Source organism: Chelmon rostratus, chromosome 23 (genome assembly GCF_017976325.1).
Source record: "Chelmon rostratus isolate fCheRos1 chromosome 23, fCheRos1.pri, whole genome shotgun sequence".
NCBI lineage: Eukaryota > Metazoa > Chordata > Actinopteri > Chaetodontiformes > Chaetodontidae > Chelmon > Chelmon rostratus.
The window spans coordinates 9,189,016-9,215,478 of NC_055680.1; positions in this window are offsets into that span (position 1 = coordinate 9,189,016).

A 26,463-nucleotide genomic window follows, 5' to 3' on the forward strand; every position below is an offset into this window, starting at 1 on the left:
AATTTGGTGCAAAATATAACAAAAAATATATATAACTAAAGGTTCCTGCACATTGTCTTCAACCCGTAACTACATTTTATTGAACTGCTGTTTAGGCTCTAAGATTGTGACTTTGTTCCTTGTTGTGGCATAAATGTGTGTGCAGTGTGGGAGAGCAATGTATGTGCGGCCAAATATTCAGCCTTCATGCGTGACAGGATGCCATGCGTGTGAGGAAACCATGTTGTAAAGAAAAGCCGGGGTCGAATGACCTCCATTGATGACCATTTTCACGCCCATTGAGCACTGTATGCCGTATGCTGTAAATATGTTTGATTGACCAAAGGCCATTTCATTTGACTGCTATGCTACAACTGAATTGCGCATTTGCAATCCTTTTCGCGACGTGAAGACGTCTGTGACATGAAATATTGTCACACCAACGCCGTTTTTGAAGGGGTGTGTCAGTGAGTGTGGAGGTACGGATGCTCGCGTGATAAATGTCATGTGGCCTGGTTGGCTTCTCTTATCCCTGGGTCAGCGTTCAAGCTGTCGAGCTGTCTTTGGATGAGAAATTGGATTAGGTTTATGGTTGAAATGAGACCCCTTTTACTGGCTCCTTTTGACCTTTAGCTCCCAACTGTTAGCATTGTACCTTGTGTACCCCCGTAAATCTGTCATGTTGGTATTGTATGATTCATACGGTGGTGTCATGGAAATTATCATGTGCAGGATGTAATAATTCATTGTTTGTGCAAACCTTTTGTTTGTGTCAGGGTCAAAGGTCACCTTAATTCTTTGAGGGTAATATGTTAGCATATTTTAGGGAAAACGCGACTTGCATACGCTCCGCTGCTTACTGAAGCTAAGACTGATGCAATCGACGATAACAGCCCTGCTATAAATCCTGTCTTCATGTTTATTGTGTTTTTGTGAAATTGTTTTAAAGGGGAGTCAAGTTTATGATCCTTTTGCAGGGGCTGTTCAAACACATTGTGCAACGCTGAGAGGTGTTTTTGTCCCGCGCATTACATCAGTGAAGGAGGTCTACACATTAAAAACTCCTTTCCTTCCTTAATATGCTGTGCATGCATGGTGCAGCATATCTGTGTGTGCACCGCCGCTGCTCCCCTGTGCTTCTGCAGAGTCAAACACACTCCAGAAAAGCAAAACAAAAATATCTCATCTTCCATCTGAAGTCAGCAATTACTTACAAATACTTCCTAACAGCAAAGCCACAAAAGTCTCGAAATGATCTGCTATTGCTATTTTGTATTTTTCCATGACATGATCATTTGCAACATGAGTTACATTAAGGAGATTAGATTTTTGGAATGGAAAATAGCAAACCCCATAAAGTATCATTGAGTAAACTAAACTGGAAGAACAAAGAGAAGCAGTAGTCAGAAAACAAGATGAATAACAGGCTTTTTACTGCTAATAGAGCTGGAAAAGTACCTCAAGAATACAGAGGAAGAGCATCAGATGTATGTGTGTGTGTGTGTGTGTGAGGGGTTGTGATGAGTTTGAGTCATTGGTCTGAACTTCAATCAGCAGCTGTCATGAGAGCTCGAGAGTTGTAAGCACAGGAATGCAGCTGATTTCAAAGTGCCTCATTCTACAGTATTTCTGCGCTTTCCTTGCAAATAAAGCACCTTAAAGGGGTCGACACAAGTGACAAAATCTAATGACAAAGTCATTAAGGCGGCAGCAGTGCTGACGATGCAAGCGGAAACACTGTCAGAGGTGCGCAAACCATCGTCGGTGCCTCCAATTTGAAGCCATTCAGGAAAAGTCAAGTCAAGTCAAAAGTCATTTGTTTTCTTGGCTGCAAAAAGAAAAAAAACATACACATTTAGGCAAAATAAATCTTCATAAAAGAGTAAATGGCTCGTGCTTTGCTGAATCAGGTTTGACTCAACAAAGCGCGGCAAAGCAGGATGTTGGGTTGTCCCTCCACTCTTCAGCCCCTTCAGACTGCCTCCTCCTCCTCCTCTGTGGTTTGGAGACGCATTATCAAAACAAGGCCTAACAACCTCAGCCTGGTAAGCTTGTGAATTATTCACCAGTCTATTGGCATGTATTTTGTCCTCCCATTGTGTGCATCACCACAGTCTCTCTCTATCACACAAACACACACACACACACACACACACACACACAGAAATCTCATTTTCCACTCATTTCTGACTTTCAGAACACTGGCTGGCTTAGATTTTTTTTAAAACATCATTGTTGTGACTTTCCTGGATACTCGTTCGTTACATACAGCATTTTTACGCCACCTTTGGATGCGTGTTTTTAAAGATTCGTTTGTGTGTGAGCCACAGCCTCATCTTTAATTCTCCTCATTTATTTTGATTGGCCTTCCAACTAAATCAGGAATGGGAGGATTGAAAAGGGCAGAGTGTTGATCAAGATCCGGGATGAATTCATGACCAGGAAACATATCTTTCCGTTGTTCACTATTATCTTGAGATGCTGCTTTCCAATTGCTGCGTGATCCCATGTGCTTCTCGTATGGGGCCATATCCTGCATGTGCATCAGGGCTAAATCAACACAATTTAAGATCTGCGAACATACTGTGTTTCTTTAACCCTCCACTGTGTCCAGATGTTGCAAGAACTATCCAAGATTTGAAGGAAGGAAAATATTGTTGTGTTTCTTTATTGTATCTCAGCATTGTTTGTCGGGCAGTGTGTTTGGAGTTTTGGTCAGTTTGGACACACAAAATATCAATTTCTTGTCTGTACCTCATGCTAATAAATTATGGATGTAAATAAATATGCGTGCAGCCCGCTGAGTCCTGTTACGAGTTGAATCCTGTGTGAAACAAAATAATTTTTGCATGAGGTTGGTTATGGCGCACCCATTTTCAGTGTTTGGAAGGGATGCAGAATATGCAGCAGTGTTGTGGCCCGTTCATCAGTTTTTACCTGAGCGTGACAGAGGCTGAGAGGAGGCTAGGCTTGTTGTCTTGTGCCCCTTTCATACGGTAAAGCATCAGTTTCCCTGGATGTCATCTATCATTTGATTTGGTTTAAACTCCATCAGTAACTACTTGGCTTTGGTGAATACGTATCTGCTAGAAATGGGAATTGAATTCAATATTTTTGGTTGTTTAATGATAAATAACTGCCTCCTCTGCTCATGGACCGTGTGTTTGGAGTAAACTGAAACGTCATTTAGCACTTAAATGTGACGTAGTTCAGTTGTTTTAGTATTAATAAATACAGGACTACAGTTGCAGTTCCTGTGAGTGATGATGATGAGGGAGTTAACCTGGGACAGCTGTCTTACACTGATTACCACAGCATCACCTTCATTCAGTAGCTCCATTTCATGTGTCTCTTATAGTAAAGGGCTACGAAAGTCTTGTCCTGTTGGCACCTTCTAAACCTGCACAGCCTGTTCCTCTTTCTACTGTAACTGGCAGTATTCACTTTGCGTTTGAGTTGAATCATGACTGATTTCTACTGTAAACTGTACATTTCTCAACAACTCCAGAAATCTAAACCATGCATTTGTGTATAATTATGGAGAAACTGTTTTTACCCTGTGCACTTAAATGAAGAAATTGGTGAAATATTTGTACAGTATTGGACTGTATAAAAATATAATTAAATGTCAAAATGAACATTAATAACAAACAGCAACAGGCCACTGCAGCATCCAGTCTGCCTCATCGAAATAAGAAGGGAATGGCAATGTGGGTGATGTTTGTTGTATTCGTAAAATAGCGGCAGAGTCAGACCTCCTCCTTTGTAGCTGTCCGGGGTCTGACAACCATCCACCACGTGAGCTTCAGGTGTATTTCTCTCCTTTCACCTGTTGGTTTGTAAGCAACACCGTGTTTGCCATCAGGAACGCTCCCCGTCTCAGCTCCGAGGAGACGATGCAGCGGTGGGCGATGTGGTGAACCAACTCACCACTTACTGACACTGATAGGATTCACGCCTTAGGTATCAAAATTTGGTACCGAATGACAAGGTAGTTTTCGATACTCACTGGTCAGTCGGTGGAACGAAAGTATCAAAGTTCGGTACCCAGCCGGGATTGAGATATAGCAGTGTATTTAAGAGTAATTATTATATAGGCTCTTTTGCCCGTGCAGTGCAAATGGTACAATTAGGGACCAGCCGCACAGTGTTGCTGTTACAATATAACTATAAATAGTTTCTCCCAGGGAAATAGCCAGGCAACACTCATTAATGCACAAAAAACAACAGTTATTCTGTGGCCTACCTAAAAATATCAGGAATAATGCATAATGGAAATAGTTTTACCACTGATCCAAATGCTTGTCTTTATTATTAAGAGGTTTCCCGTCCTGCTAATCCCAACTCATGCATTAAGACACTTTTTCTTGTAGCATATTCAGAAATATCCCATTACTAGCCTCTTGGTTGCATGCCTTTTGTTCTGGTTGCACTGTTAATCCAGCAATGTACAGAGAGTTAGTGTGTGTGTGTGTGTGTGTGTGTGTGTGTGTGTGTGTGTGTGTGTGTGTGTGTCTCCCTCCTGCAGGAGAAAAGAAAGCTCTGAATACACTGATCTATCAGCGACAACAAACCCATCTGAGTTCTGAAAAGCCCTCCGAGCACGAGGACATTTAAGTGAGAAGACGACTTGAAATTGCTATCCTGCCATGATCTTTGTAAATGCACAAAGAGCCACTTTATTGTGCACTAACAACATGTCACATTGCATGTCTGGTTTACACTCAGATGAATACGTTTATTAAGAGAATAGAACCCCGTGAAGCACTTCAACGCGATTTCCTTGTCTGTATGTATGCCCGTGCACATGAAAAGGTATTGCAGTCATTCATGTTGGAGACAGTGCAACCTTCACAACCAGTTCTGCCTCCTCCTGAGCAGCGTCGCCATCTGTCTGTTCATTTATTGCACTGTCCCGAGTTGACTGCAGGCTTGATGAGGCCTGGACATCGCGGTTTTACTGAAATAAAGATAGGATGCCATGCTGGAAATCAAACGCAACAGTTTCATTGATTGAGAGGAGCTGTTGAAGCACCGTGAACGGCTACACATCCTGAAAGGAGATATGACCCACAAATAGTGTGGTTACCCTACAAAACGGTTTCCACTACTCTGTGCCACTCACCTGTGAAAGCGCCGTCTCCCCTCCATGTGTCAATACACCCGCTGTTGACAGGTGAAATGAGTTGTGCTAGCTGCACCTTGTCAAGTCTGCTGTGATAACTGGGACATCTGACTTCAGTTCAAACCGTTAGCAGGAGATGGCTCCTTTCTCCTTTCCGAATGAATGACTTTTCTGTTTTTCATGGCCACTATGCATCCCGACAAAAGGCCCATTATGTGCTGTGGCATCTTGGGCAGAACTGACAATTGTTTGTCTCTGGAGAATATGCAGAAGAGGAGCGGAGATGGTGTGAAGAAGATGAGAATGGCAGGAAAGGGACAGCAATGATGCACGTTTTTGTGTGTGTTTTCATTCATGTTCATTTTGAAAAGGGAAGGAAATGATAGATCAGCTTGAAAGGGACAGAAAGAGTAAGGTATATCTCGTTTTAAAATCAGCTTAATGCACTTGTGTGTCAAAACAAGTGCATTTTTCACCAGCTGGAATATAATCATATATTTTTACAATTTAAATTGATTGTTTGTGTATCTGCTGTTTCAGAGAAGGCCTGGATAATTCCCAGATCTATTGAAGTCAGGATGAATCTTACTCACATACTGAATACAGCTTTATACTAACTGATCATTCTGCTCCCTTGATAGGTAACTCCTTTTTAAGTCCCGCTCTTGAATCAAGTTGTAGGGCAGCATTAGAGAAAGCGGCTGCAGCGGCGACGGTGCCGAGTTTCTCATCAAGGTGAAATGCCCTGTGCTGCCATGTGGATCAGCACCAACTTTGCAAAAGAACAAACAGCAGTGCGGCTGGGTGAAGTCGCAGGTTGGAGCACTAATCCTGTCAAAACAAGCCGTCATCCAATAATCAAACAGGGGCTGGATCGATGGTGGTGGAGATCAACATGTCAACACCAACCTGTCCGATATCGACCGATAGCGCAACGTTGAAATTGACCGATGCTGCCCTCAGGTTGTCGAGATCGGGTGGTGGAAGTGGGAGCGGGGCGCAAGGAAAAACAAGCAGCTGTTTGAGGACGAATGTAACCGAAAACAAAGCCGCGTAAGCACAATCAGAAAGTGTACACGCAGCTATGAAAGAACACCAATTTGTCCTCACTTTTGCTCTGCAGGGAGATGCCATTTGCCTACTTTCCACAAACTAGAGACAATAAGCATTTATTCTGACCATCCTCCTATAGCTGCTCCAGATGACATAAAAAAAAACCCTCACTGATATAATTCATGGCTCTCATTACGCTAAAATGTTCATGAGTGAGCAGCAACTTCTATGCAGACCTTCCTCTGGTGATCCTGTCCGATGTAGCCGCCACGCAGCAGCTGCAGGTGCAGCGCACAAAGAAGGCGTCCCACATTCTCATAAACAGACAGATAGCATGCTTTTTTTTTTTCTGTCCCACCGGGCTAACGTGGCGGCCGGGCTGTCCAGGACCAAGTAATCACTTTCAGCGCGTGGCATGGAAACCGGCCTCTTCCGATGTCACTGATCCAAAGATGTGTGGGAGCGCTCGGGGTCATTATATCCCACTGGAAAGTTAATCTCGCACCAATTAGTTCCAGCCCAGGAGGTACCGACGGGCACTGTGCTATGAAATGGTGGTATCCTTCGGGAACCCTCCTCCCACCACCCTCTCCCACCTTTTTTTTCTTTCCACAGATCGACTTCGACACAATGAAGCGCGGCCTCGCCTTCGCACGCGCACATGCTCTCACACTCTCACGCTCGCGCACTCTCCCTCTAAGGTTTTCTGTATTGATCCAGCCATCATTCTATTTTAGCTCTGCAATTACGTCTGGTGATATTACCGGGGGTGTTACATGACTCTTCTAATTGGTGTGTCAATATGATGTCAGAGTTTTTGCTGCTGGATGATTTGAGGCCGCGGTTAAGTGCATCTGATGTAGGTTTTTAATTGTTCAAATGGTAATTTGTTCTCGGTCTTGCAGGCGAAGGATGCTCTCATCCTTTTTAAATAACCAGCATACGTAGCTTGTTAATATCGATACATACACCCTGTGGCGTCATTTCAGAGAACTCCCCATCCGTCAGTGCATTCTATTTCATTTCTTATCTCGTGGGGACAGGCGCGAGTTACAACAAACTGCTTGTGTCACTATAATGCGCAGAATTTACTGTTATTTAAAGTCAAATCTCAATGCTGGCACATCCTAAACATAATTCACTTGCGGATGCGGAAGATCTGACAATCTGGAAATTTGTTAAAGATTTAACATGCCTGAGTACGAGTGAGCGTGAGTTGTTAAAGAAATCCCTCTGTATCGCTGTCTAAATTACATTTAAGATGGGAAGTTTGGATGCTCTGAATTGGAAGCTGTCTGGCACAGCTATCAAAGCTCCTTGTCAAGTTGATTTGGTGATTTTCTCTCCACCCTTCCACCCCGCTTTCTCTTTCCTGCTCTCTTTATTTTGCGCCCCTGTTTTGCCCACTTCCTTTCATTTCGTCATTGCTTGATTTCTCACTCCCAGCCCCGGTTCCCTCCCTCTCCCTCTTCGCTTTTCTCTCAGCAACTATTTTCACACGTCTGTGTGACATGACCGGGGGGCCTGCAAACGGAGAATGTGACAGATGCAGATGAGTGTGTGACAGGGAGTAGCTCAGGTCTGCTCTCTTACACGTTGCCCCCCAACACGGAGGTTTGTCACGCACTTAGCACTGATGTCATTGTTCAAGTGCATTTTGACATGCCGCCGTGCACCTGTGAGGCCTTTTTACGGTCTGTTTGTGGATGAAATAGTTTGGTGTTGAAGAGTTGTGTTGACTGCTAATAAAGCTGTCTGCAGAGCTCAAGTGTTAAATTGTTTAGCAAATTTCTGCATTGATTAAAAGAAGGAGGTGGAGTAGGAATAGCATACTATGGCTCACAAGAAATATGAAACATCTCAACAACTGTTGAATTTCCGACCGACAGTCACGTTTCCCAGCCGATGTACCCTAATGACTTTGTTCATGCTTGACTTTTACTCCAGTGCCATCACAATTGACGTTCTGTGAGCTGTTTTCCGCAACTGTTGGATGGAATGCCACGGTTTGGACATTTGTGTTCTCCTGAGGATGAATTGTAACACCTTTGGTGATCCTGACTTGTCATCTAGCGCCATCATCGGTTCAAATATTTGAATTTTTCCGACAATAAATACACAGGTATTAACCACACTGTGCCATTACAGATTATTCCATATGTAATTAGTGTCTTTTTAAAATAGGTTGTTGCATTTTTAAATGCAGCACAATTATAGAGTCGTCACTAGCTAATTACGATTCTTCTCATTATATGAAAAGGGATACCTCACAAGACCGTTGTAAGTACTAAGTGACCACTGGGCTGTAAAATTAAGTGCCGCTGCTCATTTCATGGATTTCATAAGACTGTGTTGTCCTTTTTCACCATAATTTCCTCTGTGGAGGCAAAATAGCCTGAGCAAATTTTGCAGTAAGTACTTACAGAAGTAGGGCTGCACCTATCAGCCTAGAAACAAACGTTTGATGTATGGACCTAAAAATATAGACTGCATTTATTTCCCAGCCCGCCCCTTAACAAGTTTTTGTTTCGTCTCCATTTTTCTCCATTTCTATCCGCTTCTTCAGCCTAATTTTTGGGCTCATGGCTGCTGGCTGCTGCAGCTATGAGGACATTGGACTTCAGCTCGGGGCCCCTCTAGACACATAGATGTGCTTATGTCGAGAATTGCTCATGCTCCACTGGAGAATTTGGCCGTCTTTGCCAGCCAAGCCTCCTCATGGCACATTTGTCTGCTCGCTTATTGTGTCTAATACCTTTTGCTAGCTAAGGAGCTGCCTAGCCTGCATTGAGAACCCCAAAAGAGACACACTTAGCAGATTTCCCTCGAGACGTAGATGATGGTATTGTCATGTAAGGAGGCTACTTATGCTTTCAGTGAGAAATGAGAGCGAGAGAGGCGCTTTCAGCGATTTCCCTCTTTTTTAATCTTGTCATATTATTGCGAGATGGAAGTGAGGTAACATACCTGACACAAACAAGAAACTTGCAGTTGAATTTCACTGTCTAAAATCACCAATGCAGTCATGCAATCAGAAATATGCAATTAATAGCTGTTCCGTTATTACAATTAAGAGTGTGCCTTAATACACTGCAGTGTGGGACATTATGTAGAGGTATACTGGCATTACTTTCAAAATTCTTTAGCTTCTTGTCGTACTTATCAACTCTCATGCTGACAGAGAGGTACAAGTAAATAGGGATGAGTCAGAAATTTTAAAATAACACAGTTTCTCACTAATAACTTCCCTCTCCCTGCTGACTCTCACAAGTTCTCACTCACAGTGTGTTCTTTTTTGTCCCCATACCGCTCCAGCATCACATATGGAGATTTTTGAATAAGTTAACTCTGAAAGAATCAGTGTTGTAAGAAGTGCTCAGGTGTGTGACTTCAGTGGAAGTAGCAATGCCACAGTGTGGCAAAAACTCTATTACAAGTATAATGCATTCTAAGTTTTACCTTAATAAAAGTATAGAAATAGCAGCATCAAAATGTATTGAAAGTAAAAGTACTCATAATGCAGAATGGCCCATTTCTAAATAACAATTATTGAATTGGATTATGATTATTGATGCACTAATTTCTAAGCATCACTTTAATGTAGCAGCCAGTCAAGGGAGCTCATTTTAACAGCTTTATATACAACTGGGTAGCAAGAAAGAGACTGTAACAATGTAAAGGATGTTTCTTTGTATGTGAAAGTCCCACACTCCAGCTATAACTCCTTTAATAACCATAATTAAAATTATCATCATCATCATAATACATCCATATTTGTTGACTATAACTTGTGCTACAGTAATATAAATATAGTACTAATATAAATTGATCATACTTTCTACTAATAATCTGACTCTTCACATATTAGTAATTAATAATTAAGGCTGTCATATAATTGTTGTGGAGTAAATAGTTAAATACAAACTTTTGGAGTAGAACTACTGTATAAAGTGGCATAAAATGGAAATACTCAAGTAAAGTACAAATACCTTAAATTTTTATTCAAGGACTCTTGAATAAATGTGCTTTGTTACATTCCACTGCTTGAAGTAATTGCTATCATTTATAAACAAGTGGATGTTATTTTTTTATGTTAAAAGTTTGATCAAATGAAAGGTTTTGAAAAAATATAGCAGAAAAATGAGATTGAATTGTTTTTTCAGTAATATAAACATTAGCACTGACGTGATTTGAAGTGTGCTGATTTACTGCAAGTTCTCATTATGCTGCCTGTTAATTGAAAAGCGTGTGGCTGCAAGTTTAAATGCAGGGAATGTAACCCATCCAACACAAACACAATCCACAGCGAATTAATCCATTCAAACCAGTTCCCCTAATTCCTAAAACATGGAAGTGAAGGCTGTGTGTCTGTTGACGTGAACTCTATTTCAACCTCACCCATGGGAGAGGTCTCCTGTAATTGAAATAGGGATAGTGTACCCAAGGTTGGCCCAATCACCTCATCCTCTATATACAAATGGATTGTTAAGTGGACATCCAGCAAATGTTTGAGTTGATTTTTGTCACCCACGATCTGTCAGGGTGAACATTCGTCAGCAGACATATTGATTTAACAATATGGGTGAGATTGGCTGGGAGTTAGGAAGCAGTGCATCAAACCACAAATCAAGAGTTCAGAGGAGACTCAGGAACAGGTAGTGCAGGACGGAGTCGTGACTGAAAATGTAAGAGTCTGCTCCAAGTTGTGGTTGCATTGAACAAACGTTAAAGGGTCGACAGAAAAAGCAAACGCTCCAATACCATGTTATGTTAACAGTTGCCCATATTATGTTGAATACCAGATGGCGATATGAGTCATGCAGTAAAACTGTCTGAACAATCAAGCCTCCGACTGTCACTTTTCAAAGCAGTGTGAGACAGCTCATCTGCACCCAAACTGCAGGTGCATTGGCCAAAAAGTGCTAAACTCATTAAAATGTCAGTCTGGAAAATTGTAGTTAGTTGACATTTCTAATAATGCCATGTGAGTGAGGACATGAATGGAATAGCAGTGTCAAGGCAAATGATGTGACTTGATTATGCCTTTAGAAAATCAATTCATGACAAGTCTGATTCACCTTTTCAGAAAAATAAAAAAACAGTCTTTTCTTTGACTACTTTCTTTAGGTTTACGAGTGCTTTGGGTAGCGTCGAAATCGTCCAGAGCGTAGTCCAACCGCGGATAATGACAGACAGTAAGGCCCATTCAGATCGAGTTCTGAGTTCCACTCGTTCAATCACAGGCAATAAAGTAGAATTATACAAGACTTTCGCTTTTGTCAGTCACAAGCAGCACAAGAATAACATGCTTTTGTGTTGTGATTCTGTGGCTGCATCTACTTGTTCTCATGGGTTCTAAATGAGAATACCATTTTTGGTCCTAATTGGGTCGATTTGCCTTTGAACCTGTCACTGTGCTGCAGGCAGAACCTTCTTTGGATATTTTCAAATTAAAGTAGACACCTACAAAGAGCAGGCACACACCTACGCAGTGAGCAAAACTCATGCACAAACACGCCCTTGCACACATATTCAGAGATCCGCATGCACACACACACACACACATGCACGTACACACACAGGGAGCACTCATCTGAGGAGTTTGACTTTAGCAGATTGTCAGCCTTTGCAGACAGAGACACGTCAACATCACAGGACTCCCCCCCCCATGACAGGCGTCTCCATGGCACCCCTCAGATCACTGTGGCGCCACCACAGCAGCTCCTTACATTTCTATCTCCCCTCTCTTCTTCCCCCACAGCTCGAGCATCGGGGTCTAGAAATATGTTTCAGAACAGAGCGGGGCTTTGCCCACACACACACACACACACACACACACACAGAGAGAGAGAGAGAGAGAGAGAGAGAGAGAGAGCTCCACAGTGCTCACTTACAAACTTTGAGAAAAAGGGAACGTCACCGTTCTGCATCCACGCAGTGTTGAAATGGGACACAGTCGGGAGGATAGGGGTACATGTCACATCAATGTGAGTATCGTACATTACCTCATACTGGGTCACACCGGTGCATCTTTCCCCTGCATTAAAACAATACATATAGTTGCAGAAGTATTTTGTAAACTGTTTTTCACCAGAATAAAAAACAAAATGGAGTTGGTATCAGAGTCTCCAAAGAACAATTCTTGTTCCTGAACATACCACGTGCTTTTTGCGTCTCACGGTGCAAACCTAAATGAGGTAGGTGGGCCGAATCCCTTAAATGGCCTGCAGGTATGAATAAGTGTGAGTGATGCACCCAATCCCAGTGTCTGACCTCACAGCTGCAGAAACTTTGATGCTTGTTCTTTTGATAACTCCACAAGGGCTCAGGGCTGTCCAACTGTGGAATCGGCAAGAGCGTGAAGTCTCTTTAGGAAGACTTTTCAGCTCCTGTATGCACACTTCAGTAAGTTGCAGGAATTCATGGAAGGAGACTGCAAAAAGAAATTGACATGTAAACAGTGCACTAACCAGCACAGTGTGGGGTTGTTCGTCCTGGCATGGCATGATGACAGTTTCCAAAAACATTTGCTTTTGATTCAGCAAGTTTTGCGTGCTTGTTGAACAGACAGCAAACAAGAAACTGCAGTGTCTTAAAGCAAGCCTTTCAGATCGGGTGCACATTTCTGCACCCGTGAAGACCCCTGCTTTGAGCATGATGTGGACCCAGAGATCAGACCATTTCCTACCTGTGCTACAGACTTGTTAAAGGTTCTCTTGCAACATATGCAACAAAGAGGTGTCTGCAAAATGAGATAGGCGCAGCCCAATTCAGATTTCATTAACTCTGTGGCAATGTTGGTAAAGGCTGTCCAAAAGCCTGCAGGGGAGAAACTAAAACCAGCATAGCATTCATGGTGACAAACAGATATCTATAGCTTTGTGGCGGCCTGGCTCGTTATTCTCGTATAGAAACCCATATGAAATTGCTTGTCAGCTTCTCTGCGAACTCAAACACTTTCCATGGAGAAGACAAGTCGCTGGATTAGCTAAAAGGAGCTCTGCACTACAATAAAGCAATTCCTATCACCATGACCTTTGATGTTATTCCACGTTCATATTCTGCAGCGCAATTAAATAAATGATTCCCTCGACATAATGTCCTCATTTTCAATCAAAATACTGGAATGATAGAACATTAACATTTGCAAAGCTACCTTCAACATATACATCCTGGAAGTCAAATATAAACATATTTCTATGTAATTGCAACTATCTCTTCCTTTTTCAAACCCTCCTTACCCTGTTTCCTCATAGAAATAACACCCTAAATACTGACAAAAAAACAAATACACAGCAAGAAGGTGGCTCACACAAAACTTGATGGATTTTGTTTTCATTGCGGTGCAGTAAACATGAAGCGCCGCCCTCGCCTCTCTCAAGGTTTGAAAACACGTTATTGATTTTACTGTTGCTGTTCCATGCAGCCTGGCAGTGGCAGATTTCTGAGGGCACTGATGAGTGAAGGCCATTGACATGGCTTCTTGTGTGAGTGGGAAATGAACCCGGTGAGGAAGCTGCAGAGCACCAGTTTGCATTCCCTCGAGGATCTCAGCTCACATGTTGCGACCTTGGGGCGGCCGCTGTGTTCGGGCCTGCCTCGGTGAAGATCGCTTGGATTTTGGTGTGATCATTTAGTTTCAAAGAGGCCGGTTTGTGCTAGTCCTGGACGATGCACTAAAAATTTGATGGCAGATCATTTAGAAATACATTTTTACTGTACTCTCTGTCCATGTTTCTGCTCATTTTACAGCGAATGTTTTGGAGTTTGCAGACACAGATTCTTCCCAAACATCTGTACAGTCGTATGCTTGTGCACATTTTCATTAGGGAGATATATAATGATGTCAAACCAGGAGAACGCTGTCTTTGTTCGCTGAGTTTTAATCATTTCTGGCTGTGGGAAGCACTTAGTTTCCATGAGTTTGGTTTCTAAAAATACAGTACAAAGTTTTATTTGCAGAATTGTTCACATAATAACCCTGGTGGATACGCTGTCTTATCTCCTTGCGAACCTGATGTTGGCCTTTTGCATACTTTGTCATTTTCTAGTCCTCTCTCTTTTCTTTAGATGTACAAAGATTTGGATTCTAACAACAGTAACTGCTGTCGCTCAAAATTTGAGGCACGCTGTCAAATGTGCATTATCTTGTGTTTACATGCTGCGTTTGCTGCGAGTGTGCAGGATGAATCGTCATCCTCTTAGCTCAGTGCGCCCTGATTTCTTGTTTGTGTGTTTGCATGGCTCATAATGCCACTGAGCTGTCCCTCAGAGTAATTAAGAGCTTACCCCATGATCCACTCAGGCAACACAGGGGATTGGCTCCACTCAATACATCCAGGATTCCATCACCAGACGAGCAAACAAGGAGCCAAACGTGGTGCGTTGCGCAATAGACAATCAATTTCTTCATATTGTTCCCCCTCTTAATCACATTTACCATAGTCTGCTGTGAATGGGACTGGTGAAATGCAGCAGAGGCAAGTTGAATCGGCTCAACGCGTGGATCCATTCAGCCACAGAGGCATGATGATGTGCACTCAGTGAAAGGAAATTGAGGATGGAAATCAAGGAAATGAGAGTGTGAATGAATGACTGAGAGGCTGTTATGGCTGGGGCTGATTGACCTACCCATTCCTCCAATTACTGGTTGCATAAATGGACATCATGCTGTAACTTGGCATCCACTTTCTGTCATTTACTAAAGAACATAGCAGCTAAGTAGCGTATCTGTCTTCAAACATGGGGAAATCTTCCTCTTTACAGATGTGACCCTCTGGCCCAATCTAAACTCCCGACTCTGAATGCTGCTCTGAGTGGACTGCAGGGCACTTTCTATGATTCACCAGCAGCAGATCAGCTGTAGAGGCAAAAACCAGGAGGGAGTTTCTTGATGAGTCCATTCAAGTTGAGCTTCCTGTTCGCACTGTTGATGAGCTATCAGCAACCCTGTCAGACACTTTTCATTGACTGGGCAGGTGGCAGGCCCTTGTTGGCATTTCACAAGCCCACAGGCTCCATAAGGGTTCACTACATTAGACATGTGGCTACCTCAGATAGAAATAGAGAGAAGATATCATCCTGCAGCATCTCCGTCGACACATTGCCACCTTGTTTGCTTGCGCTTGCAAGATGTTTTTCGATCTTGCTCCTCACAGAATTCAGATGCTGCATCAAAGGTTTTGGCTGCTTTGCCTAGTTTCTAGATTCTTCCCAGCAGTTGTGGCCATCTTTCCCCAGCGAAACATGGGCCCCCCAGATCCAGGTGTTGAGACCCATGTGCTAGTTGGGACACCTTCACAATCCCTCCTAGGTTTGATCTGATGTGGTTATTCTCTCTCCTAGGAACTGATTATGTTGTTGCTGTGTGGAACAGAGGCCTCTTGTGGTTGAGAAAAGTGTGAAATCCCACTGAGAGGTACAGGATAGGGTTAGGCTTTAATAGATACCCAAATGGGTACATGCATCCCATAAGTGTCCTAAAGATGTGCAGAGATGTGTGGTTAGCTTCTCCAGGCTTTTTTCCATTTTAAAGGCAGTCAGAGGTGAGGGTGTCACTTTGTTCTGGTGTTCCCATAATGGAAGAACACTTGAGTGATAGTCCACTCTTTTGTATGTCCCAGCCGTGTGTCATGGAGTTTAGGGTCGCAATCACTAGACTTTTGCCTCTTTGAGCCAGTGGAGTCCAGACATGGGGCGGCTGTGGCTTAGCTGTAAAAGCAGGTTTTGTTGCACAAGTTGTAAAGCGCTTTGTCCGTTAAGGTAGAAAAGCACTCAAAAGCGCTGTCAATTTATCATGACAGGATGAAGCTGCAGAGACAAACTTGGGTTACAGTGCACGGGCCATGTTTTAAAAGGAAACCCCATTGCAAAATATGGCTTTGGAGTACAAGACACCCACTGTAGACATGAAAGGTGGCTTTAAAAACTTTATATCGTAGCAGAAGGCTGCATCTGTAGTCATCTTAAATTCATAGCAGATTGCAACGGATTCCAGTGATGTTTCACACAAAGTACATAACATCTTAATCAATGGCAGTCTCAGATCAAAGTCTGCGGATTGTTCGTTAACAGTGGCTGTCATGAAGATGAATGTATCTTTGAATCCATCCAGTTGTTACCACTTCTTTGTCAGGATAACGACTCCTGTTATGAAGAAGAAAGAGCTAGGCATGACCAAGCTTATTGCTACAGCTAGATTTTTGTGTGTGTATATGGACACACATGCATCCAAACTGTCCCCCGAGCCCACGCCAGTTTGAAACAGGCAAGGTTATTCATAAAGAGATAGATGTTGCTTTTTGTTTCTGCTGTCATTTGACGATCCATCTTAATGCATGATAATACTTGGCTGTTGGGTTTTTTTTCCCCGTGCCAGACTCCACACGAATGCATCCAGTTTGTCTGTTACAGACGGCTGATGATTAAGACAAATTACCGCTCATAGGTGGCTTACTGTACTTCCCAGTGGTCAGAGAGGTGAAAAGAGGACAGAATATTTTCCTCACCGGGAACTATTATGGTGCTAAAGGCGAGATTAGCAGAGGAAAGCATGTTACTTGGTGATACAAGCTCTCTCTGCATGTGAGGTACAAGATTAATTTAGGCAAATAGCCCAGTTTTATCATGAAATGAAATAAAGATGAGCCTAATAGGCCACATATATCTATTAGTTGGTGTAGTTTTGTTTACAGCATTGATTGTACCTCACATATCTGCTTTTTGGACATTGAAATAAGAGGATTTATGGGGAGCATCTTTATAGAAAGTTAAAAGCTGTTCCAATCGCAGCCAAGGCTTGTCTTCCTCCAACATTCAGCATGGACGTGACACTAATGGAAAGGCAAGTCTTGCACCTTATCAACGCGGGGTGCAGCGTCACAATGTTTCCTCCTTGATGCCAAATCAATACCTTGACACACGTGTAACCGAAACATGCCTTGACCGTATTGTCCTCTTAATTAAACGTGGTGCAGTATCTGCTGAAATTGCAGTCGCGCTCTGTTCGCAGCCGCTTCACTTGGCCAATGAAAATATTGATAGTCTATCTATACCATCTCACACTATACATGACATCCCGGTGCAGTGTGTGACTTTGATCAGGCCTGTTGACAAGGACAAATGCTTTATCAGAGGGTGTCTCTGTATACCTTGAATCACTTGTACATAATGAATAGAAGTTACCTTATATCTAAAAGGACTGATTGTGTACAATTTTGCAACAGAATACTCCCCCTGGACATTGACATAATTTAGCCTTGTGCTGCCATTAAAAACTAGAATTCACATGTGGAATTGCAATTTTGCCTGTGACAGATTTTTGCAGGAGTGTGAAAATGGCATGCATCAGCTCCCTGGAACAGTTTCTGGTAGAGAAGCAGGCATATGTGCTGATGCCCCACGTAAAGTTGGCCATTTTTTCCAGCTGCCCTGCTGATGAATGACACATTATTGGAGGTTTGTAAAACTTGCATTGTCATAATGGGCAGACATGTCCTTGTTACTGTCTGTGTGTATCATCGGGCACAGAATATGCTTGTTGCCAGAGGATAGGAGGACTTTTGGGTATTATTCTGTCTGACTGTCATGTTCACTGCAGCAGAAGCATAGAATTAAGCATGCTCAAACGGAGCTAATTCAATAATGGACTGCTCCCCAAAAGCAAAATAGCAAAACAGTGACGTACGTGGATAATTGTTTGACATGACTAATTGTTAAGCCAGTATTACTCAGCGTGAACACTGGAGGCTCTGGATTATGATTGTGCACACTGCTCAGCATGGCTTTAATAGCATGTTCCAACAACCAAAAAGAGGTTTCAGAGCAGCATAAAAATAAAAAAAAGCTGCTGTTTTTGCTTTTTAATGATCTTTTTCAAAATGGATTGTGTGGATATAGGCACTAGTTATAATGAGCGTTTTCCCCTCTTTTGCCTTTGCAGTTTACCTTATGGCTGCTCTTAATGGCTGTGCCTCTCAGCCCTCAAATACCTTGTTGACAGAGCGGGGCCATCATCCACCCGCCATGCTGATCTCATTTGTCTTTGACAATCTGCACTCATACATGTCAGGTCATCAGCCTCAGTTTGTCCTCCCCCCTATTGTTAGGCTGAGATGAGTCCAACAGCCCACTGTGGTGCTGGATAAATCCAATCCCATTTGGGATTTAGCACTAGAGCGAATGGAGTAAATGGAGATTAGAGGGCAGTTATTGCTGTAAACTGCCGTCTTCTTTGAGCAAAAATGGATTTATTCTCAAAGTGTGGATGTTACTTAGCTGGAAAAAAAATGAGGTTTGCTGATTAGTTATAATCCAAGGGACTGATTACATGATTAGATGACATTCTCACACGAGAAAACCCTTCAGAAAAGTGTTAGTGTGTGAATGATTCAAAATGTAGTGTTCAGCCTTTAAATGCAGTATTAATCCTTCAAGTAAAAATGCCTGAATAAGGTCTTCATTTTTTGTTCTCCTGCATTGAAATTTTCTTCAAAAATACAGGGTAATACTGGGGTAAAAATATGAAGCATCAGTTTTATTTTGGCCAATGACAGCATCTTTTATTCTGAAATGAATTCTTCAGGTGTAATAATAGGCAATAATGCTTAATTTGCCAGTGTCTTCAGCAAGCTGGCGTCATATGAAATCTAATTATAAATTAGAACCACAATCTTATCAAAACAAGCAGCGATATTAAAATAACCTGAAATTATCACAATATGCTTTTGTGTTTGAGTTTATGTAACTCTGAATGCACTGAAAAGCTGCTGCGTCCATGCTTACCACCAATCAAGTCACGCCACACGCCACTCAAAACAAACCCAACATTCACTGCTTACTTGTTACAGCAATGGCTTCGAGAGAAGGATGGAGAATTGACCCCGAGGGGTAGTCGCTCAATGTCAAGGTCACTTGAGAGTTGTCAGAGCTACAAGGAAAAATCCATCACTGAGGCGAGGGAAAGGTGTAATATTTGCCATTCTCAAATGAACAGCAGCTATTTCTTCCCCATTGGTCACGTGTGCACCCTTTGGGAGTCTGATCTGACCATGGCAAACTTAATGGCCTCGTGTCTGCAGTTGTCTCAGGACTTGATTTACCTCTTTTGCATTTGAAAAAGGCTCGTAGGGGACATGAACCAGAGGTGAACTAATAATCAATGAAAAATCTGCGCCGCTGCGATCACGAAAGAGACTTTTAAAATGTTGAAGATACAGTTCTGCAGCTATGCAGATGCGGGTTCCTCCAAAGGTGTTCATGTATCTGAGACACTGCTGGACTGATGCATCTTCATAGAACCACACAAAATGATCATTCAGTTGAATCGAAACGTCTCTAAGACACTTTCAACGAAAACTGAACATCATGACCTTCATAAAAGAGGCATTTATGACACTGTTGTATTCAACTGCATTAGTTTTAGCTCGGTGGACCTTCTTGGTAAGCATCCCATAGATTTAGTTGTTAAAGGATTGTGAGCTACAGCAGGACACTTTATATCTTAAGTACAAAATTTACATCTTGTTACTTACTGACCAGCACTGACACCGATTTATCTCAGGTAAGGTAATATTGGATATTAATATCAAAAGTAAAAAGGTGAGATGATATATGAAGGCTGCTGTTGATGCCCTGTCTTTTGATATTGAGCACTCAAAGCTCACCAGTGAAAGAAAACTACACCATGACAGTTTCTAAATGCTTCAGATGTGCTTTAAAACATGATATTGAATCAAGTGTTTTCTCTAAATGTCCTTTCCAGTCGAAAACCTCACCCTGTTGACTTTGTTTCTGAAAATGACTTAATGACTTAACTTAAACACTGGAGGTGAAATGACCCGTTAATGTGCCGATTATGTGTTAAAAACTCTCCTGTCAAGAAGAGATGATCTCAAAATAAAAACGAAAGGATTCAGCAAAGAGTCCGTGACCCTTTTTATCGCAGTCCTATTGTGTAATGAGATGAAATGATTGCACAAGAGAGACATTTAAAACTGGGTTACACTGACAGTTCTCTCTGTGAACTGCCTTGACAAACATTCAAAATTTAATCTGTTTATATTTAGCTGCTTCATGATTGAATAATGCGCCCCTTTTTACATGCAAAAACAACTGCAGGGCGTCAGCGATGATGAAAAATGGATACATTCAACTTAGTTCCACAAAAAAAAAGTTCTCCTCTGCGTTTCTCTTTTGCAAACTCCGCCAACCAAATCCATCATTAACAACATTAAATCCATAAGACATCAACCGACCTGAGGAGGAATGAAGGGAAAAGCCGGCCGAATAGCTTACAATTAATTCCATCACCAGCTAAATCCGTTTGTAAAGATTTATGGACTCGTAATTAGCATAAACATGAAGGAGATCGATAACAATGACATTATCTCTGCTAAACTAATCGGTTTATTCACACATCAAAACAAGGCAGAGTAAATCTTTTGTTTAAAGACTTATCATGCCGGCACTGTTTTGGGGTGTTGCGATACTTTAACAACACAGTGCGACAACAACAAGAGCCCACACAGATTTGGGATTCTTGCATCCTGGTATTAGGGTGATATTATGTAGAATATGGACAATGGCTGACATCAGTGCCTGTCAAATGTAGTTGGTGATGAAGGACAAAGATTCATAGTGAGAGTGATGCAATGTGAAAATGAACGCAGCCGTTTTGCAGGGCTCTCTGGGAAACTTCCTCCCTCTAAACAGATCAAACAGATCTACAAAGTGCAATTACTGTGCGGCGTTCAGGCCACCTGAAGTGCTCAGGAATTGCCGTGCCATTTTGTGGATTGCGCCGCTGTGCCCGCGACCGCTTTAGAGAAAACCACTGCACCATCTCTTGATTGACACGGTGTCATCTCCTTGTCAAACGCAGGAATGGAGCTCAAGGGTCGGATTCCCTGACACTTCGGAGCCTGCGGAGAAATGCCAGGGAGCCGGTAGGCACTTGTGTTTTTAATAGAAACCAGTCAAAAAAAAAAAAAATCCTTTTCTCATTCACCTTTTGGGTGACTCCTGGAGACCATTAAGAGCTACCTTTCCCTCCCCGAACACGCTGCCACAAAACTATTGGAGGCGCCTACCAACAAAAGTGAGTGCACCTGCTTTAAAGGGGAGCTGCATTTTCAGATAGTTATTAATTTTAAGGAATGACTTGCAAATGCTATGCAAGAGCATCTGTCTGCATTTACATATCACAGTGTGCATGTGTGTATGTGCGCGCACGTGGATGCATGTAACACACAGACTGTGCAAGGGACTAGATCAATTATGTTTGCGGACTGCTGATTAATGAGTTTACCATGCTGAAGTTGTTTCACCTCGTTTTCATAAATTTGTATTAACTATATGATGAGGAACACGAGGGAGGAATATAGTGTAGCAGCTGGGTGTGTGTGTGTGTGTGTGTGTGTGTGTGTGTGTGTGTGTGTTTGTGTGTGTGTGTTGGCATGAGGGTGTCAGATGCAGACAAAGTGAGAGAAAGAAGTAAGTGGGTGAGTGAGTGAGTGATAGAAAATGAGACTCTTGATCATGAAGTACAGTATATGCAGGTACAGTTTTTCATCCTCAAATGAGAGCCACTCCATCTCTTCCCCTGCTATATAAGAGTCTATTTCACAACATAATGTGCGCAATTAGGCCTTGGCCATGAATAATGTTTAATTTATTATCTCAGCAGCTGTCACTGTTTGAACAAGAAATGCATCAGTTGGTGAATTTGTAAGAGCGCCGATGTAAAGGGAACAATATGTCTCGGTCGAATGGAGGTTCCTACATGATTTGTCTTATGTTCTGTAATTAACTGACAATGGAGGAGATGGGCGACATGAGGCGAAAGTGGCATGAAATGTACTGTGGTTTTGGTGTAGCGCCGGGCGGTGTCGCCAGGTGGTGCCTCTGCCTGTTTAATGAGGTGGGAGTTCCAGGTGTGCTGACCATCACGAATGGCTGCCCCTCTTCCACTGCCCTCGTATATGAGAAATAATGGCTCCTAACTTTGTCCACGGTGGCAGTGCTGAGAGCTAGCTACGTCCCTGACTGACTAACCAGTTGGTACGTGTCGATGACTCCCGCTACATAATCACCTCACGCGCCAGATGGTTTGTTACACAGAACCATCTGGGAAGCCTTCCAACGAAACTGTTTGGAAAAGGGCAGGCACTTTCGAAAAATGCTTTTCTTGGCAGGTGATTGGATGAACCATCTGTCTATCAACGTCTATCATGGGCTGGTTTCAACCAATCAGATCAACAAACCATATGATGTAGTAGGAGAGCGAAACTCTTTTGGTCCTTTCCAAAACATCTTTTCCGTCGAGAAGAACCTTCAGTGCCGTTCCTTGCTCTTCTTTCAATGAAGAAATACTCTGAAGTTCCTCATAGGACGCTGATTGGTCCGAATGACTGTGCTTTGGCCACAGGCGCATAACTTGAAGCCTGGCAAGATGGATTCTCGGCTCGCCTGATCTCGTGAGATCTCACAAGATCTTGTGAATCCAGCTCCCTCACAAGGTAGACCACATAAGGTAGCACGGTGAAAATCCCACCGAGTTGTTGTCCGACATATGTCCGATTTAGCGAGCTGTCAGAGTCTCAGTTCAATGCTAAACTGCCAGCCAACAGCTGCTCGACCACCACAGACTGTTGAGCTGTATGCTAATTAACTGCAGCCTGTTTAGTCTCGTTTCATTTTTCTTCCAGTCGAGCCTTGAGGTTGCAGCATTGTTTGCTACACTGCATTTATGTTCAGCTTGTCTGGCCATTTGTTGAAGACAACAGAATGGGCTACAATAAAATTCCAATTATGTTTATTAAATTTTTTGCTCAAATTTCCTATTTACTTGGATTTTGTGGTGATTATGGGCCACACCAGTCATTTGAAAATGCTGTTACGATGGAAAAACGTGCTGCATAATTTCTAAACGATTAATCAGTTATTAAGGCATCCAGTAATAGATTAAGGATTAAAGAAAGTGTTTGGAATTTGCATGTCTAGTTGTGACAACAGTGTTTGTCACTGAAAATTCAGCTTTTACCTCTAAGCTGCTTGTATTTTAATTACAGTGGAATACCTTTGCATCTTTACAAGTTAGAAACTGAAAAGCACTCAAATTTCCATCTCAACTCTCCAGATCTTGCAGTTGGATAATCCTCCGTGTCAATCTGCGGCATGCCCTCCTGCAAACGTGTGCAGAAATTCTTTCAAACAAAGCGAAATCCCACTCTGGCTCAGCCATCTTCCTCCACGATGATTCGTTCTCAACTTGTTGGAGAGGACCGCTCACACAGGAGATAGCGAGCTGTGGCGGCCGGCCATGAACTTGGCTGCTTCTGCTGACTCAGAAGAGGACATTAGCATACAGCTGCCATTAGCCAGGCTGCAGCTGCTACGGATGCCTTCCTCAGTTAGCTGCTGAAGGGAAGGAATAGTACGCTGAGCTAACTCGTGTGGGTGTGCAGAGGGTTCATACAGCGTCCACAGAGACCTTGCTGAAGCCTTCTCCCTGTCCCGATGACTGATATTGTGGTGTTCTTATGAAACACTGTTTGCAAACCTGAAGAATGTTGTAGGAGCGACATGATATACAGCACAAAGAAAATGGCAACGGAAACAGCTCCTGGCTTGCACACATATGCACACAAAAAACATGGATTTCCAGATTTTTTTCAGAAACATGGCCTCAGCAAATAGAGTTTCCCTTAACACTGCCTTTTGAATTGATTTCTGCTTGTTTCCAATCCACTCTGAGAGAGCCATCTTTTCATGTCTAGTTGAGGCTGAATCACATTCTGTCAGGGTTGAGGTGATGTTGCAGGCAGATTGCTTATCCGTCAGGATCACAGCAGACACAAACAGGTTGCTGATGCTGCTGCTTAAACCTGTCTCAGTCAGGCCTTGATCATCAAATCTGTCCCTGTCTCCCGTGATATATTGACAGCATTGCATTTGTCTCCCCCTTCCCCTCCAAGCTGAATTCCTGACCAATCCTGTGGCTGGTTACCGGGCCATCATAAAGAATGTATGACAGGACCTTAGAGTGGTGAGAGATGGCTTCGGTGAAGCCGGTAGGGCTGGTGAAGATGGAATAACGCAGGTGTGGCGGCACATGGCAGCGTGACTTACGGCCTTGATTCCTTTCACAACCACCTTGAAATCTCAGACTGTGGACACAGCTTGGAAAGTTGCAGAAATGAACATGAAATAGAAAGAGAAATTTTCTGATCTGGTGGTTATGAAAGTTGAAGGAGGAAGGCCAGGCGAGTTCAGACTGAACTGAACACCCCCACAATTCGCGTGCAGGTTTTGCATATTAAATGGCGTCAGCTGAATCGGTGTCTTTGAACTCATTAAGATTTAATATGATTACTTTGGGGTATTTCTCAAGAACACTGTAAAAAAAATGTAGATTTTTTTTTTTTTTTAATTCAGTTTTGCCCAAAACCACAGATGGGTTACACACAGCTTCCCCATCTACCAGAGAGGCAGAATTCACAGGAAGTGTTGATTGGTCATGGTCTGAAAACCTCAACTGCAAGTTCTCTTCACAAATTGTTATCTCAAGAGATAAACTTCAGGCCTAGATCAATACAATCAGCAGGATAGTGACGTCAAAACTAATTAAGATTGCCTGTGTGGCACAATGGCACCAATCTGTGCTGGGTGGGCCGAGTGTCAGCGTGGGCTACCGCAAGGTTATTTTTCTTCTATTGTTTGAGGCTTAGAGACACCTCCAGAGGGATCCCTGCAGCCAAGACACTATTATCTGGCTATGGTGTGGGACAATCACACTGTCCCTCTCTCATTTCTTGTAAAGGTCCCTCTTCAATTAATCCCGGAGCCAAATCTTTTTATGCTCTCCTGTACGGACCCCGTGAAAAGAGACTTTCTCAAAGCAAGCTGTGCACAGGTTGGTTTTCTGTGTTGAAAAAGAACAAAGAGGGATTATGTCATATAGAGTAAACTGGGGAAGAGAGGATGTAGCCGGGAGACTCTGATTACGTCCAGATAACGTGGTGTCGTCTAGTCTGACAGAAAATGTAGCGCTCGAAAGAGTGAACATTCATGGGCTGATCTGTATATTTCAGCTTAGCTCAATATATGAATCAGTTCAACAAATCAACCATAATATTGCTCCAATGTGCAGATTGCATGAATTATACAAGCAATATGAGCAACTTGTTAACTTTAAATAAGATATTTCATTGATTGCCAAAGGGAAAATCTATTTTCAGTGGCCTTTCTCTGCAAAATCCAAGCAAGCTGGCTCTCTGCTCATTTGCATAATAAAATTCCAAATATGTGTTCAGCCCCCAACTCTCCAACTCCCCACGTATTAGAAGATACAGCAAACGCTCTGACATTAAACTTGTACAGTAAGAAGCACTTGCACTGAAGTCATGGTGGTAAATAGGCATGCAGGATAAATCATACACAACATGGATTTTATTTTTGTAGGTTTTTCCATCGGTGCTTTTAGTTCTGATAACTTTCTGATAAGATCAGGGAAACTGCTAAAACATTATTATTCCATCCCAAAAATGATTACCAGAACTATCTGTTGCAAACATCAATCACCAGTTATAGACAGGCTTCCGGGTCCTCGTAGTTGTGTACTGCTTTGTTGTGCACTGCAGGATTATTTCTGACCTTTCAGATGTGTTTTGTCCTTTTTTTACCTCCAGAAAAAGAGGTTCAGATAATTTGAGTACACTGTTGCTTTGTTTATCTGATCGCGGAACAGCCTGTGCTTCGTGTAACAGTTGTATTGCAGGAATTGCAGCAATTACCTCGGCGAGCGCACACACACACACACACACACAATGTGTTTTGAATGTAAACATGAATTGTGTTTGTTGACAAGAAAACTCCACAGGGTACAGTACCTTCAAAATGTCAACAACCAAACTCGTCCCAGGCGAGCGTTTCCCATCATTCCTCATGCAGAGTTTCTCATATTTGACAGTGGCCGTCATACCCTATAAGTTGTTCTAGCTGCCCCAACTTAACCATTAACAAGCCTTTTATAGCGTGGTATTGTCACATAAATCACTGTAAGGAACTTGTGTTCACAACACGCAATTTGCATTTTTATAATTTGTGTTCCTGTTATTAGACTGTGCGATGAGGATGCCCCTGCTTGCCACGCTGCCGACTGCTAAAATGACTTTTACCGATAAGACCGCAATTTGTTGACAGTAAAGGTTATTTCAAAAGTTAATCATCAGGCAGAAAGATAGGGAACAACATTTACAGTCCGTTACCTGCAGCACCATGGAGATGAGACAAATAGAAACTAAATT